This window comes from Carettochelys insculpta, chromosome 2 (genome assembly GCF_033958435.1).
Source record: "Carettochelys insculpta isolate YL-2023 chromosome 2, ASM3395843v1, whole genome shotgun sequence".
Classification (NCBI taxonomy): domain Eukaryota; kingdom Metazoa; phylum Chordata; order Testudines; family Carettochelyidae; genus Carettochelys; species Carettochelys insculpta.
Window position 1 is genome coordinate 237,797,283 of NC_134138.1, and position 17,145 is coordinate 237,814,427.

Below are 17,145 nucleotides of genomic sequence, written 5' to 3' on the forward strand. Positions count from 1 at the left end.
CCTTTTACCCAGTTCCTGCGGGTTACCATTCTGCAGTCTGCTCTCCCCCTGCTGAAAGTAAAATGCAGACAGAAATCAACATATGAGCCCCTTCCCTTATCACTCAACTTTCGCCCATGAACTGTCCTGTTAATCCACTACAGCTCCTTTTAACTGAGCCTGCTGGATCCTGATTGGCTTCTTCTCACCAGGCCTCTCTAGGGAGGACTGGCGGAGCTACCTTTCCTTCTGCTCTCCTGGCCTAGGGTGTAGTAGGGACATGGGGCCTCAAAGGATCGGGTACATTCTGTACAACAAACAAAACTCTTATCAGAATGTGCTGTTTACCCCCCTTTCTTTCAAGTATTTAAAAGTATCATCACATGCTTTTTTTGAACTTTATTCTATGTGGTCATTGCTACTTCAGCCACTCAACAGCATACTATAAAATGATACTTCTGTATACCCACCTGTTGCATAACTTTTCATTACTTTAAAAAGAAAGCGAGGCTAAGTGGATGGATATCTTATTAGTGCCCCATTTCTGATAAATAATATTGTTAGTGAACACTTCTACAAGATCAACAATTAGCTCCATGCTAATTGGACTTTTGCAGTTGTATATGAATAGCTTTCAGTTTCATTGTTTACTATTTCACTTTTTCTTTTTTATCATTAACTGATAACATATCCAGAAGAAATCCTTTAGGGAAATGATCGATTGCTAATATAGTGTCCCTTGTGAGCTATGTTTGCTTAATACAATTCTACAGCAACATGATAGAAATGAACATAGAACAATGAACATTAATTACATTCATTCCTGAGTTGAGTATATCACTAAATTGAAGTAATTAATCAGCGCCTCCAAACATTTACCTTAATGGTCTAATTTTCAGCTATCACAGATTGGTGTGTACCCATACACATAGAACAAAATAGCTATGAAATTATTATGCCTTCCTGCAATTTTCTGATTGTAAGCAACAGATATAGATAACACAGCACTGCATTCAGATTGATCAGTTCAAGTTTAATTTCAAAATCAGTTACACTAGCCTGTATTCATTTTCAAGTTTCATTTTGACCTGATTCACTACACTCATCCCTTGTCACACAAGTACTTTACTTACAAGTACTCACTGAAAGGAGGGACAGATATACCTACCTTTGTTTGGTGGACAAGTGAATTCCCCCCCTAATACAGGCCTAACCCCCTCCCCATGGCTCCAACCCGCCACAGCCTGAACCCCCTGCCTGCCCTGCAGACATAAAGTGCCCCAGCCTTAAACCCCCCCCGCCCCCCCGCCAGCCCTGTACACCCAAACTGCCACAGCCTTAACCCCACCCACCCACCCACCCCACAGACCCTGCAGCAGTATGAACCCCACCCGCCCCGCCTCACAGGCCCAACCCGCCAACAGGTTTTAACCCTCCCTCCGACTCATGACCCCAAACTGCCTCCAGCCTTTAACGCTCCCCAACCCCCAACCGCAAGGTTCACTTATCTTTCAAAAGCAGCGCCACCTGCTGCCACTCCTTTGCAGAGTTAGGAGCACTAGGAACCAATCCAAGACTTTTAAGTGTATTTTAGTGTCCCTCTTAGTAGTTTTCACCTACGAGCAGAAAGTTGGGAACCAATCGTGCTCGTAGAGCAAGGGATGAGTGCATTGGCCTGCACTTATGTAGTCATTGCACCTATGCCAAGAAGGTATAAAAGGCTGCCAAATCAGAAAGGCAGCATTTTGCATATGCTTTATATTGGTAAATGTGACTGGTCGGCTACGTCTACACTAGCCCCAAACTTTGAAATGGCCACGCAAGTGGCCATTTCGAAGTTTACTAATGAAGTGCTGAAATGCGTATTCAGCGCTTCATTAGCACGCGGGCGGCCGCGGCACTTCGAAATTGACGCGCCTCGCCGCCGCGCGGCTCGTCCCGACGGAGCTCATTTTCGAAAGGACCCCGCCTACTTCAAAGTCTCCTTATTCCCATCTGCTCATGGGAATAAGGGGACTTCGAAGTCGGAGGAGTCCTTTCAAAAAGGAGCCCCGTCTGTCGAGCCGCGCAGCAGCGAGGCGCATCAATTTCGAAGTGCCGCGACCGCCCGTGTGCTAATGAAGCGCTGAATACGCATTTCAGCACTTCATTAGTAAACTTCGAAATGGCCACTTGCGTGGCCATTTCAAAGTTTGGGGCTGGTGTAGACGTAGCCGACAAGTTGTAGTGAAATGGAGAATCAAGCCCTCTGTCACTAATAAAGAAGCATGAGGGTGTCTCAATTACATAATTCTATCTGATAACTTTAGAGACTGGAATTTTATAATGCAAGCTTGATTTTAACCATATTTCTTGAATACCAACTACATCACATATTTTCATATATCTAAAAAGCCCCCTCTGTGTGTGTGTGTGCATGCACATGTATGTGTTTACCATTTCAGATTAAATTAAGAGCATTGATTAAACACAACCATTATGAAGTGTTCTTGATGTAAGAACCTTGCATTAACTGTCACGGGAGAAGCAATTTAATGCTAAGTGGTTTTCTGCAGCTTTAGAAATCATGTTTAAGACTTTCAGTGTTTCTGGTGTCAGTGAGAACAGCAGCAAACTAGCTATTGCGAACCAGCATGCACTCCCACAATGTTACAATGTTTATCAGACTTCTTCTCTGTGACTGCTGCTTCCCTTATTGGCCCAAGTTTTATGGTTCATGTCATTTACTGTGCCACAATTGTATTGCACCGTACTACTGTTACTGGTTCAAACCATCCTTTCCCGAAGCAAATCCTATGGGATGTACATGAGAATATCCCCTTCATGATCACATCAGGGAGAGGAAGTTTCTCCGAGAGGAAGCACGCTCTACCCCCAAACCAGGCTGATGCCCAGATAACCACAGGAGGCCAGAAGACGGTACACATAAGGAGTGGAGGCAAAAGCCTCTGTGGGCCCCAGGGTAGTGTAGGGAGGGGATGACTCCATGCTCCCAGGAGAGGTAGGGCCGTGGTCAGCTAGCCCTCTCATGGCCTGGAGCAGCCCACCCTCAGCCCTTAGAGACACACATAAGGTGTTTCCCGGCACTCTGGTATGGTGCTCCAGCAGCAATTTAAAGGGCTGGGGCTCCCACTGCTACTGAATTGAATTGCTGGGCCCTGGGGCAATTGTCCCCTTTAAACCCTCCTGTCAGTGTGTATGGAAACAGGCACTGTGTGTCTGCAACACCTCTTGCCCCGTGCCATCCTCTCTCTCTCTCTCTCTCTCTCTCTCACACACACACACACACACACACACGCACCCCTATAGCAGTGTATTGCATTTAAGTCACACTATCCAGAGCTGAGGACAGAGGGGCAACCACAGAATAAATTATACAAACCCAGGCTACATTTATCTTATTGCTGTTGTTGTTGTTAGCTTATATAACAGTCTAAGAAAGTGACCAGATAATTCCAATGCTGATAGAAAGGAAGATGTTTCTTCCTGTGGCTATTGACATTCCTGCAGCCAGACCACTTTCTGCCCCTCTTTTTCCCACAGCGCAGACTCCAGTCCATGCAGAGGCCAAATTAGCATACAAAACTGACATTTCAGAGGTGCACGCTCATGCAAAACAAGCAGCTGAAAAATGCACATTAATTTTAATGAAAATACTTCACTACTTTTGCACATTTACACTTTAAAATCCCACTAGAGGAAGTAGTTTAGGGGAAAAGAGCTATAACAGGACAAAAGCAGAAATGTAGCGAAAAATATACTGCCTTTTGATTCCTAGCTGAGGTCTTCTAGGAAATGTCCCAAGAAACCCTGACCAATACACAAGAACCAAAGGGGAGAGAGATTTAGAAGTTCAAACCCACAATAACTAATAAGAAAAGATACCCCATTTTATCAGCCTTGTATAGATTACAGCTACCCTCGGAGGTGGGGTCTGAGTCCCAAATTGTCTAGATGTACACACGCTGTCTGCTCAGGCAGTGTGGCCAGAGTAGCACAGGCAGCATCAAAGACTAGCTTTCCAAATGCACATCATGGCTCCATTCAGGAGTGACTAGCCTGAGCCACCATCCAGGCTATCCCAGCTACCTGCTGCTTTATGTGTGCTAGCTTGAGCAGAATGTGTGTGGGATCTTGGACCCTCCCTACCGCCCGCTCCAGTCTAGACACAGCCACACAGTCACATCTGTCTTAGTTGAAGGTATCCACATATATTGTTCAGTTTAGTCCATTGCTAGATGTCAATGTCTATTGATAAAGAATTAATGCAATTAAAGCCAGTTGCTAAATGTGTTCCTGGGGAAAATTTGGTTGTAACAGACATCCATGGAACCCAGCACTGCACTCATTTGCCTGCAAACTCGGAGGGGCAATACCGACATCTGTGAATTCTGTGGGTGCAGGCAGACCAGCATCAGAAAAGATACTGACTTCTAGAAGTCCTAAGTTAGATTTGGCCCATATGCCTTCTGAGATGTGTGGCTACAGTGAGGGACTGGAGAGGAGCTAAGAAAAATTTTGGAATAGTTATAGCCCCCAAAGTCCCTCCCTAGCACCACGCCTGGTGGTGACTGAGCATCAGCAAGGACATAAAGAATAAAATGGCGAGCGTTCTTTGAATTCAGAAGACATCATTCCCTCTTTGTAATGGACTATTTTTCCAAGTAGATAAAAATAACGTACTTTAAAGACATGTTATGGTTCAGTGTTATTGCAGAATAGAAAAGCATTTTTGTTCTCTTTGTTATTCCAGAACAACTGGTGATGGACAACAGATGAGAGTTCACTGCAGCAGAATTCAAGTCATTCCAATGAAGTATGATTTTGATAATATTGCTGGCAGCCCACAGTATCCACAAGCAAATAGAGAGTCTGAGAGAGCCACACGGAGGGTCAAGAAGAAAATACAGCAAGAAGACCTATTCCTTGCTGTTCTGAACAACAGATTAACACCACTGCATATAGTCTAGCTCAGCTCCCAATGGAAAGACAGCTCAGAGTCTTTTCCAAAGTTTCATACATTCTATCTCTAAAGTGGCCAGACATGAAAATAATGGCTAAACTGGAGAAAAAGTGTGGGAAAAAACCCCTCTTACAGACACATTTACAACAGATGTCACTCAGTCAGAGAACTGCCGCATCCAGAACCTGGTGACTGTGTTCATGGCAAACTGGATGGAGATGCCAGCTCTATCCACATATCTATATCACAGACACCACCACTGGACCTACGCACATAAGCCATACTGTCAGGGGCTCATACCCCTGCACATCCACTGATGTGATATATGCCTTCATGTGCCAGCAATGCCCTTCTGCCAGGTACATTGGACAAACTGGAAGGTCCCTGGCCAGAGGATGAATGGATGTAAATCAGGCATCAGGAATTGGAATATACATAAACCTGTAGGGGAACAATTTAACCTCCCTGGACATTCAATAATGGACCTGAAAGTGGCCATCCTGTTAATATGGGATTTTATCACAAGATTTCAAAGGGAGAAAAAGAGGAGCCAGTGCTCAGCCAGCTCCCCATCCCCTGCCTCCCCAGCAAGTACTGGCACAAAAAAAGCACTGTGTTTTGCAGTTGCACCTGAAGGAAACTGACAAGGAGCATTACTTCAGACAGATCTGTTTTTCTTAAAGTGACTTCCTCTAGCAGCAGATTGTTGACATAAGTGTGGTTTTGTAACCATCCATTTCCACAAGGGGTGGTTCTCTTCCCTAGTCCATAATTTTGGTCACCCAAAAAAAAGTTTTCACATTACTAAAATTAGTCACACGGGTGACTTCTTTTTCCCAGATCTAGTCATTTCGGTGCAGATGCCTCACAAATCCTTATGAGGCCATACGGACTTGTGACTTCCTACCATGCCAAAAAAGAAAGGGGAAGAGAGGGTCAAATTGGTGTAATGCAGGAGACCTCTATTAGAAATATGTATTGTACACATTTAAGAACCTGTAGCTGCACAGGGTTTAACCTTAGATACTAACCGGAAATGTTCTAGGGCATGATTATGAAATTAAAGGCATGAGTGAAACAGAGAGACCAGTCAGTAAACAGAATTGCCAAGACTTTACTGTAATGTGTCTCAATGTTTGCACTTCTGATAGCATCAGTGCCACTCACCCATCCCAGCATTTTCAAATCCAAACACTCTATAGAAGTTGATTTCCCTGTGCAGGAGATAGAGAGTTCATGAGTCTCCTACAAGAACTGGGAGCAAGCTATCCATTTTCTTACTAGATGGCTTTCAGCACATTCACAGGATTTAGTGACAAGCCAAATATTGATTTGCTATCTTAAATTTTGCATACTGGGGTATTGGGGGCCTCCAATTCCCTTCACATTGCAGTAGCTATAAACCTTACCTCCAAAAATGTATTTAATGTGAGTGGAATGTCGGCTCAGAGTGGGGCCAGACAGAGTTTGGAAAGAATTAAATATATCAAATACAATAAGAGACAAAAGGAGGGAAGAGGAAAGAAGAGCAGAGCAGAAGGTTATAGAGACTGTGAGGACAGGAAGATGGAGGGAAGACCAAAGAGTGGAGAGGAAAGTTGGCAAGGGGAGAATGTTCATTACAGCGTCAAGATCAGACACAGCAGCTTCTGGGGAAAGTAAGGGGATGGGCTGTGCCTCTCCAAGGAGTGTAGGGCTGCAGAACCTTTGTACAGTTTACAACACTTCAGTCCATGTTGAATGTGTGTGTGTGTCCCCTAAGAAACTTGAAAAACTCAGCAAGTAATTTAGCAAGTATGGGCCTTGGAACTAATGCAGAGCAAAAGCTGCAAGAAAACTTATTTCAAAACACTAGCTTCAGGAAGACAAGCCTTGCAGCACTCAGGCTCTGCGTTCTCTGTAGAATGAACACAGACAATGAGCACCTGGGTTGGAATACCCAAATTAGTTTAGGTTAGGTGTGAGCAGCCACACTGCAGAGCCAGACTCAAGTTACTGCAACCTCAATGGTTCTGTGTTCCTGGCGTGTATTGCTAGGACCCCGGGGGGCAGATGCCATGATTCTTTCCCAATGGATTATAAGTAAATATGTAGTCCTTTTGAACATATGTGGGAAATTGTGAGAAGACACTAGAAGGCAATCTGCATTTGGGTAACTTAGCCTGGGTGCTCACTGCAAAATGAATGGATCATCAGCCTAAGGTGAAATCAGAAGCTGCGATTAGCCTTCATCCTAGTGATGCCTGCTAGTCTGGGTTGAACAATGTACATTTGTTAATCAAATGAAGCACCCCTGCCAGCACAAGGTGACTCCTTACCTCCAGCTCTTGCCCCAGCATCCTGAGAACAAGTGAAACTAGTTCCAGCCCCTTTCCCCAAAACCCATCTTCAATGGCTATGTATCTGTATTAGCTTTGGGATCTTGCATTAATCACTCCCTTGTGATTCTAGATTCTACAGGGATCCTCAGCTGGGGTGAAATAAGGTGCTGGAACTCAGTTCCGGTGCGCTCCACCAGAAAAAAAGCCCTGCTACAAGGAAATCTGTCATCTAGGAAGGAAGACGCAAATACATATAACCTTTATTAAACATCTCTGAACATTCTGTGGTCCCGTGTTATCTGGCCCAGCTCAATCAAATGTTTTGGAAATTGTGCATTCAAGGGCTGGCTCACACACAGAGATACCATCCACAACATCAAATACTGTAGACTCAAGATAAATCTGTGATATCAATCACAAGAGGATTTTGTAAGTGTGTTGGTGAGAAGTTAGGGGCAACACTTGAGTAAGAACCTAACGATTTTTGCCGTGAAGACATAGCCCCAGAGTGACATAAAGTTTCACTATCATCATTTTCAAGTTTTTCTTTGTCGGAGCAAGAATCCATTGACAAGTCAAGACATCCGTGCTACTGAGGTAAAGAAGGAGTTTCATTCTAACTGTTCTATAGTATCCATGAGGATGTGCGTGAACACAAGCTTGTGTGTGAACAATACAAACTGACTGGTTAGAAGGGCAAAAGCAGCAATATATTGCTTCAATGGAAAACAAAATGTTGTAGGTGCAATCACTAGATCTTCCTCCGAAGAGCAGTACATTCTGCGGTTATTCATCTTTGTACATATATATGTGTATTATATATATGATATCAAATTTGATCTATAAGATACCAACATTTGACTAAATCTTACTATCTTGCTGTCAGTTAGAAACTATGAGTGGTCTTCAGGAAAGGGGCCAGGCCGGGGCAGAAGCAATGTTGAGGAGAGGACATTCTAATGATGGCCCTTGGTGATACTACAGAATCATAGACATGTATGGCTGCAAGAGGATCTTGAGAGGCCATCTAGTCTAGCCCCTGTGCTGAGACAGAACCAAGTATATAGAGAGCACTCCTGGCAGTTGATATGGAGAACAATCACTCACAGTCCTTTTTATAAAAGCCCTTTACATATTTGAAGATTGTTATCTGTTCCACCTTCATTCTTTTCTCAAAACTAAACATGCCCAATTATTTTAACCTTTGCTTACACATCAGGTTTTCTAAAACTTATATTATTCTCTTTGCTCTTCTGTCGAGTCTCTCTAAGGTCTCCACATCTTTTTGGTCACAGTACTGCCTCTGAGGCCTCATCAGTGCCATAGATAGTGAGACAATTATCACCTATGTCTTATACACAACGCAGCCCAGAATATTAGCCTTTGTTTGCAATTGCGTCCCATTGTCGGCTCATCTTCACTTTGTGATCACCTTTGTGAATCCCCAGATCCTATTCACAACCAGTAGCTCCCCATTTTGTAGTTCTGTTTTTGATTTTTCATTACTAAGTACATTTGCATTTACCTTTACTAAATTTAATCTTGTTGATTTCAGATCAGTTCTAAAATCCGTCAGGGTCATTTTGAACTCTAATCCTGCACACACATACACCCACAAAGTGCTTGATAACTACATTCTGACTATAGTCTTTTAACCTGTACTGGAACTGCCTTTTAATAGTTTTGTGAAGACAACATGTCCCTCGTTTGCCAAAGGGATTGTCACATAGGACCGTGTGAAAAGCCTTAGGAAAAGCAAGATAAATCACTTCTACAGATTCTCCTCATCCACTAAGCTAGTAACCTCATCAAAGAAGGCAATTAAATCCCACTGGCATAATTTGTTTTTGGCAGATCCATGTAGGTTATTCCTTAAAACATGATTATCCTATGAGTGCTTACAAATTTATTTTTCTAATTTGTTCCAATATCTTTCCAGCTAACAAAGTTGGGCTGACTGGGCCATAATTCCCCCAGTCATCTTAGTTCCCCTTTTTAAAGGTAGGTACTATATTTACCCTTCTTCAGGCCTTCTGGATCTCACCTGACTTCTATGAACTCCCAAAGATCATCACCAATGGTTCCAAGATTGCTTCAGCTAGTTCCGTAAATATCCTAGGAGGAATTTCATAGGGACCTGCCATTTGGAATACAACTTATTTAATTAAATATTCTTTAACCTGTTCTTTCCCTAATCTGTCTTGTGTTCTTTCTCCCTTGAGGTAATATTCACTATTCTCAAGTAATTTTTAGTTAAGACTATCACAAAGTAGACATTAAACACCCCTGTCTTCAGACATCCATTATTAGATCTCTTTCCCCACTAATTATTTTTCCCATTTTCCTTTTTCTTTATCTTACTTTAATGTATTTAAAGAACCTTTATTGCTTTCTATGTCCTTTGCTTAGGTATAACCTGTTTTGTGCCTTAGTCTTTCTGACTTTGTCTCTATGTGATTATGCTGTTCTTTTGTACTCATCTTAGCAATATGTCCATGCTTCCGCTCTTGGCTTTGTCTGCAATAGAGGGTTTTGTCAACAAAACCTGGGAAGCATCCAGATTCCCAAGGCCTTCTCTTGACAGTAAATTGACAAAGCACAGCACTTTTGTTGACAGTCATATCCCGGTCCCTATGAGGCACAACGCCTCTGTTGATAGAGATCTGTCAACAGAAAGCCAGTCTGGACATTCTGGGGGGCCCTCTATCGACATACAGGGCTTCCAGGATACCGGTCAGCCCTGGTTGCTGTGCTTCTGGTTGTCTGTTTTGTGGAGAGACCAGCCAGGCAGTCTGGCTGCTCTCTGTTGACAGAGCAGACTGCTCTTGTTATCCGTTTGGCAGTTTGGCCATGATCTGTCAACAGAAGTTTTCTTGGAAGATATATTCCGATAAAAGCTTTTGCCGACAAATCCATGTAATTTATACATAGCCTTTGAGTCACAAAAGAGCTCATGATGCAGCAATACTGGCCTTTTACCTATTTTTTCTATCTTTACTTTGGAATGGGATGGTTTGCTGTTATTATTTCTTTAACCTTGTCTCTTTGAGAAACTGTCTGCTCTCCTGAATTCTGTTTTCCCTTAGATGTTTTTTTCCCATGGGACTTTGCCTACCAGTTCTGAGATTTTTAAAGCCTTGCTTTCTTAAAGTCTGTACTTATTTTGCTTCCCTCACTCTTCTCTTTCTTAAAATCATGATCACTTTCATCCAAGTTATCTTCCACCTGCAGATTCACAACCAGTTCCTCCCTGTTAAACAGAATCAAGTCTGAAAGGGCTCCACCCCTGCACCACCTCCCCGTTATTTAATTTACCTCCTGAAACAACAAATGTCTCTAGTACATTCCAAGAACTTATTGGACATTTCGTCTTTTGCTATATTACTTTTTCATCAGAAATCTGGGTAGTTTAAATCCCTCATTAGGACCCCGTCTTGCTTTTAGTATTTCTGACACTTGTTCCAAAAATGCCTTATCAATTTCCTCTCTCTGATTTTATGATATCAACCTTCTACCATGATATCATCTTCCAAAAGAAGAAAAGTAGACATGGCTCTTTCGAAAGTAAACCCCATCTTCAAAGAACCCTTTTTCCCATAAAAAAAGAGAAGAAGGGTTATTTCAAAGATGGGGTTTGCTTTCAAAAAAGCCATGTCTACACTGCTTTTCTTCTTTCAAGAAAGCTTTTTTGAAAGAAGAATATGCAAATGAGGTGTCAGATATGCAAATCTACACCTCACTTGCATTTTTATTTCCTTCATTTGTATGCCTCTTTCGAAAGAGGAATGCAAGTGTAGACACAGGCTGTGTGTTTAACGTGCTGTCATCAAACATTATTTACCCATCTAAATATAGTTCATTTTGGCATAGTCTTAATATGCATTACAATATGTCTCTGAAATTATTTGTGTAATCACTAGCAGCACATCACATCCAAGTTCAGCCCTACTGAAACCGGCATAAATCTAATGACATCACTAGAACAGAATTTGACCCTATATCTTGATCTGTTCTGGCTGTGGCTACACTAGCCCCTCCCTTTTGAAAGGGGTATACTAATGAGCCACTTTGGCAGATACTAATATGCAGCACCTCATTAGCATAATGGCAACCCCATGCGTTTCAAAAGTGCTGCTTTAGAAATGCACGCTGCTTGTGTGAACAGGGGCCTTTTGAAAGGACCCTTTGGATTTTGAAAACTACTTCTTCCCAAAACCAAATGGGAAGAAGGGGTTTTCAGAGTCCAGGGGTCCTTTTGAGAGGCTCCCGTCTACATGAGCAGTGTGTGTTTTGAAAGCAGCACGTTTGAAACACATGTGGCCGCTATTATGCCTATGAGGTGCTGCGTATTCATGGCAGTGCCTCATTAGCATCTGCCGAAGTGGCTCATTAGCATACCCCTTTCAAAAGGCAGGGGCTACTGTAGACATGGCCTTCCTACAGCTTATTCCTTAGTTGAAAATTATGATCCTGTTTAAAACAGTAAGCAAGAGAAAGGGAAATGTAAAACATATGTGGTCATGAACAGCTGGCTTCCGAAAAGGATGTTTTTCAAACCACCCCATAAAACTTCAGCACTTAACTCCTTAGTATGAGAGATTTCCAGCAAGAAGGGTAGTATTGAAAATAAAATTTTCAGGAGTCAGTTGCAGGATGGATTACAAACAGTGAGCTAGATGTTTAGTTTGATTGCCTGGTCTAATTTTCAATATAGCTCCTCTTCACAGTGTAATTAATGTTTTTATTACAACTTAAGCTTAATCATTATATTTTAACTTCAAAGCTGCCAAATATACAGAATAAAATACCAGCTGTAGTTACAGCAGCACACACACACATTTGTGAGAACTAATAAAGCACAGAAATTGAGGGGGAAAAGCTACCAAGTGGCCTCCTGCTCAAATATAATTGTCATAATATATTAACAAACTCTCTCCAACATCTACATCCTGCCAAGTCAGGTGGCTTCAGAAAATTAAGAAGGAAACGAATGGGAAGGCATCAAAGCCAGGGTGAGATATGTCTTTCCCTAAATTATGCCAAAGTGACCGCATTCAAACATACTAGTATTGCTTTTCAGAACAGACCTAAAACCAGATAAAGGTACAGGTCGAATCTCTCCAGTCTGGCACCTTCAGAATCTGGCAGGCTCTAACCAGAGAATTTGCCAGGCCACAGGAGGTCAATACTACCTAGCAGCATTACCAATCCATAACTGCTGACTGGGCTCATAGAAGATATTTAGTGGTAAATTAGAGCTAAATAACAGCACAGAACACTGAAAGGCAGGACTGGTGGCTGTAAACAAATTTTAGGGGACCACAGGAAACTTGGCCAAACTCATAAGTGGTTGCCCAGCTAACTAAAATCATGTTAGATTACAGAAGTTGCCAGGTGAGAGAGAGCGCTGGCCTATAGAGTTTCAACCTTGTTAAAGAGAAGGAGAAAACACCAGGCTACACATGGACTTTGCTGAATAAACTTTAGTAGAAGATAGACAGATGCATTACGACACCTCTAAGCAAGTATGGCAGAGACTGACAGCAGTTGACAGGCTTCATTTATTCAGACATCTTTATGAAATAAGTCAGCCAATTCCATTTCAATCTCTCTTTTCTATTGAAAATGCAGTCACAAAACACAAATAATGTGTTCGATTGTATGAGGAGCTCAGCATCTACTGCTATCATTAATTGTTAACGATGCTCAGTACATTTCAGAACAAAACACTCACAGTATCAAACACCTTCACCACTGCACAGTAGCTTGCATCCCATTGCAAAATGTACCCCTCTACACCAGTGAGGGTAGGGCCCACCTTCACAGCCTAACTCCATCCCTGCCACTAAGCTTACGAGTTTTTACTGATATTTTATGCCAATTATTTTCTGCCATTTGATTTGGTGATGATGCTGTTCTAGTGGAACTTCCATTTCAGGGTCTTTGGTTTCCACCTAAAATAAAAAATACATACAGCTTCAAAACTTCCCATCAGACAGCATACATACCGTGAATGCAGTTTCAGAGGGGGTTGTAAAACCTAGAAATCACTTTTATGTAGGATGGCAATTATTTGATGGAGTGTGGAAGGCTGTTGAAAAGTCTTGCTATCAGCAAGGGCAGTTTATCAGTGTTGATGTAACGCTGTTGGTCCGAGGATATTTTAGAGCCAAGGTGGGTGAGGAAATATATTTTACTGGAACAACTTCAGTTGGTAAAGTTGGTCCAGTAAAATGTATCACCTCACACACTTTTGATCTCTAGTTCCTCTGTCCACAGCCTGCACTGTTTTATTAAACAGGGGCTAATTCCCCTTCCCACCTCTCTAATTTATTAGCTCGTGATTGGCATCAATCCCAACAGAGCTAGTTTGGCATAGAATACTTCTTCAAAGTGCTCACTATCGCAAACAGAAATGAACTCACACGCACACACACACACACACACACACATCCCACAACAGGGAGCCTGTGTTGCTGCTCCAGCCATGTGCCTCCCCCATGAGGTTGGAGTGCCACTGATGGCTTCCCATTGTGTGCATGGTAGGGGTGAGTCCTGAGCCTTGAAGGCCAGATCTGACTTGAGGGAGGAAGAAGTTGCTCTGCACCCAGCTGCTCCCCCCAACAAAGGGAATGGAAGTGCTGAAAAGTGGGAAGTTTTTCCTGCTGCTCCCACTCGGCATCCAACTGGAGCAGTAGGGGGCCAGGTAAGTAATCTCCATCCTCCTCCTACCCAGACCCCCACCATCAGCCCCCCTCCTGAACCCTCTGTCCTATCCAGACCCCCACCCTCAGCCCCCTCCTTCCATCCAGACCTCCAACCCCAGCCTGGTCCGCCACTCTACCTCCAACAGAGAGCCCCCATGCCCAGCCCCTTCACATTCCCCTACCCAGAACTCCAACCACAGTCCCTCCTGTGTCCTCCCTCCAAGCCAGCTGCCCCACTTTCAGGCCACTCCTGCACCCAATCTCTTAGCCTAACCTTCATGTCTTCTCCTGCATCCGCCCTTGTGACCAGCCCCCCTCCCCACCTCAAGGCTACTTCTGCATTACCCTTTCTGCCCAGACCTTTCCCTCTTCGACACCCCGCCTCCTACCCAGACCTTGCACTTTCACCCCATCCACTCCCCATCACAAAAGAAGAGGTAATCTGGTCGGTTGGAAACCCTGAACCTTGGTCCTCCCACTGCCTGTGGGGCTACAGGGTGAGGGGAGTGAGATGTCTCAGGCTGGGATCATATCAGTAACGAGTGGTGGGTTTCTGTTTGTTTTTCGCTTCTCATCTGTGTGTGGCCCCAGACTGATTTTTCTAAGGGTCAGTGACTCCAGACCCAAAAAGGTTCCCCACCCCTACAATAAATAGCATCAAAATCTTTTGTTTTTAAACAAATTTTTACTTTATTTAAACTTCCGTGATATATGTAATAAGATCTAAAGATACACTCCTCTTGTTATACTTGTGAATTTACGTTTTTATGTTCCAATAGCCTAATATGAGTAATTTACTATTTAAGGTATTTACAGACAAGCAAATTTTTGTCATCATGGGTGGTTGACTGCTGGCCTTTGGAAAAGTCAGTTTTGAGTGGTGTGGAACAGGGGTCAAAAAGTTGGAGAACTACTGCCTTACGGTGTAGTGGAACTCTGACAAAAAAAAAAAAAAAAATTGTTTTCCTCTCCTCTCCTTAACCTCAAAATACTGTACTTGAAAGAGAACAGTGACATACTTTATTGTTCTAGGTCAATGGCCAGGTTGGGCCAGAACAGTGATTTATTTAGATGAAAGTAGCTGGAAAAGTCACACTCTCTGCAAAGGAATAAACTGTTCTCTGGCCTTTAACATTTGAAAGTTCTCTGCAGATTTGTCTTTGGCCTGCATTACCATTTGTTAAACACACTGCTAAATGTTGTTTTCCTGTGTCCATTCGCATAGCACACCCACTCCAAACTGTTCCCATTTGGGAGTTTTACTAATAAATCTTCGGTGAAGAAACAGACCAAAGCTGGCCAACTTTCTGGACTTTGCATATACTAATTACTGGGAAATTCCCTCCATGTCAAAAACACTGGCATGTGTTCTTGGGCCAAAGCCTCCCTTATACTCTGCTGCCTTGCCAGAAAGCACAGACAAATTAAAAGGCTTTGCCCCTACCTGGGAGGGGGAATTCAGAGCTAAAGCTCCCCCAAAACAACCTGTTTCTCAAACCAGTGGACTAGCCCTTATTAGGGTCGCCAGATGTCTGCCACAAAAATACCGGACACCAGCAGCTGGGGGGAGGGTGGTAAAAAAATTATTTTCTTCATTACTTGCAAATTGGTTCATTAGATGCTTTATAAAATCAGTTAATTATATGGATAAATAACACTTTAACCAGGAAATAATGTTGCGACCGATTTACAAATAACATTGGAAACATTTCAGTATTAATGAAATCAACTTTATCTGCATTTAACTTTTATTTGAACAAAATTCCACAACATGCACAAAATTCCATCCAATTCAGCACTGTGAAACTATCCAATTCTTTACCAGATCACAACAGAAAACTAATTAAAATAATTATTGACTTTAAAAAACAACAGAAATTATGGATGTTTTTCCCCCAGCACCTCATTATCCTGGGGAACTTCTCGCCGGAGGGTGCTGTGCAGAGCAGGACTTTATCAGGGTCACAGCAGAGCTAGATCAGTCCCTGGAGGACATGTCCCTCTGTGGCCAACAGCCAGGCTGCCCAGCAGTGGTGTCCCGACCGCTGTGTGCCGGGAGGTAGGAATGGGCGACAGGGGCAGGATAACTGCCCCATGCTCATGTCTCTCTCTGCCCCTCAGTCACGGGGTCACTGTAAGAGGCCCAGGCGCTGCAGAGGGTGATGACTGAGGTGAACAAAAGCAGCACCACAGGTGAGAGTCCCCTGCCTCGTGGGGGAGTGCAGGAAGCCAGGACTTTGCTGGAGCTGGCCTCTGGAAATGCACCCAGGCTCAGCCAGGGACCTCCTCCACTGGCTGAGGCCTTATAATAAATTTGAAATACTGGACATTTGTGTCCAATATTCTTTGATATTTTTGTTTTAACCGGGCAGAGAGCCCAAATACCAGACTGCCCTGTTCAATACCGGACACCTGGCAAGTCTAAGCCCCTTAACCTCCTGCACCCTCCAGCTCCCGGGTGAGGCTTGGGAGCCAGGCAACTTGCTGCCCTCCAGCCGGGGCTGGCCACGGACACCGCACACCCTGCCACTGAGGGGAGAGGAGCTCTGCGGAATGTGGGGCGGATGTGCTCTGGGAACACACCGCGGGCTGCACTTGACCTCTTCTGGGCGCAAGCAAAGCCCCGCCCTGGCACCGGCTCGGCTGCTTCCAGAGCTGCCGGCCAGCTGCCCCGCCGGGAGCTGAGCCAGGCCCCAGCCGCGCGGCCCCGGTGACCAGCAGCGCCGCGGGCTTTCTCCGGGGGCTGTGCCGGGAACCTAGCGGCCCGCACCGAGCCCAGGCTTGCAACATCCGCCCCTCCCTCGGCCCGCCAGGAGATAAATGCCGGCCAGCCTCGGGCCAGCCCCACAGCTCGGCCGCTCCGCTCCCGCTGCGAGACACCGAGAGGGTAATCTTGGACACTGGGGGCGCTGCTCTGCCTCCTGCCGGCATCCCGCGCTGCGACGGAGGGAGGTGAGTTCTCTCGCCGGCCGCAGCTCCAGCGGCGGGGAGCGGCTCGCGCCTTGTTTCCTCGGGTGCGCCCTACTCCAACTTCTCCAGCGTCCTGTGGGAGTTTGCCCCGCTGTGCTCCCGCTGCTCGACCTACGCAGGGCGGGTGCCGCGTCCTTTTCTCTGTTACGGGCCCTTTATAAAAACGTCCCTCGCAGGCGAAGGAAAGCAACGTGCTGTGACTTTG

General features: G+C 44.3%; 1 protein-coding gene across 1 annotated transcript in view; it reads left to right on the forward strand.

The window, feature by feature from the left end:
- The first annotated feature begins 16,569 nt into the window (after nucleotides 1–16,569).
- The window catches only part of STEAP4 (STEAP4 metalloreductase), a 38,088-nt gene continuing 37,512 nt past the window's right edge, over nucleotides 16,570–17,145 (forward strand). The window contains exon 1 of the mRNA XM_074984769.1: nucleotides 16,570–16,922. The gene's annotated coding sequence lies outside the window, so the exon portion shown is untranslated. The remainder of the gene's footprint in view (nucleotides 16,923–17,145) is intronic.